This window comes from Octopus bimaculoides, chromosome 1, assembly GCF_001194135.2.
Source record: "Octopus bimaculoides isolate UCB-OBI-ISO-001 chromosome 1, ASM119413v2, whole genome shotgun sequence".
Classification (NCBI taxonomy): domain Eukaryota; kingdom Metazoa; phylum Mollusca; class Cephalopoda; order Octopoda; family Octopodidae; genus Octopus; species Octopus bimaculoides.
The window spans coordinates 103,492,233-103,492,635 of record NC_068981.1 but is presented as its reverse complement, the minus strand read 5'-3'; positions in this window follow the sequence as shown (position 1 = coordinate 103,492,635).

The window sequence follows — 403 nt, the reverse complement described above, 5'->3', positions numbered from 1 at the left end:
AGTACTCTTCATTATAGTTATATATTTATATATAATTATAGACTTATATTAATTTTTACCTTTACGGTTATAATGAATGCTCGCCACTGATATTATTATTATTATTATTATTATTATTATTTTATCCTTGAAATAAGTATATATATATATATATATATATATATATATACACTCTTTTACTCCCTTTTTTTCTTTTTGTCATTTGACTGCGGCCATATATATATACATATATGCGACAGGCTTCTTTCAGTTTCCGTCTACCAAATCCACTCACAAGGCTTTTATCGGTCCGAAGCTACAGTAGAAGACACTTGCCCAAGGTGCCACGCAGTGGGATTGAACCCAGAACCATGTGGTTGGTAAGCAAGCTACTTACCAGACAGCCACTCCTGCGCCTATATAT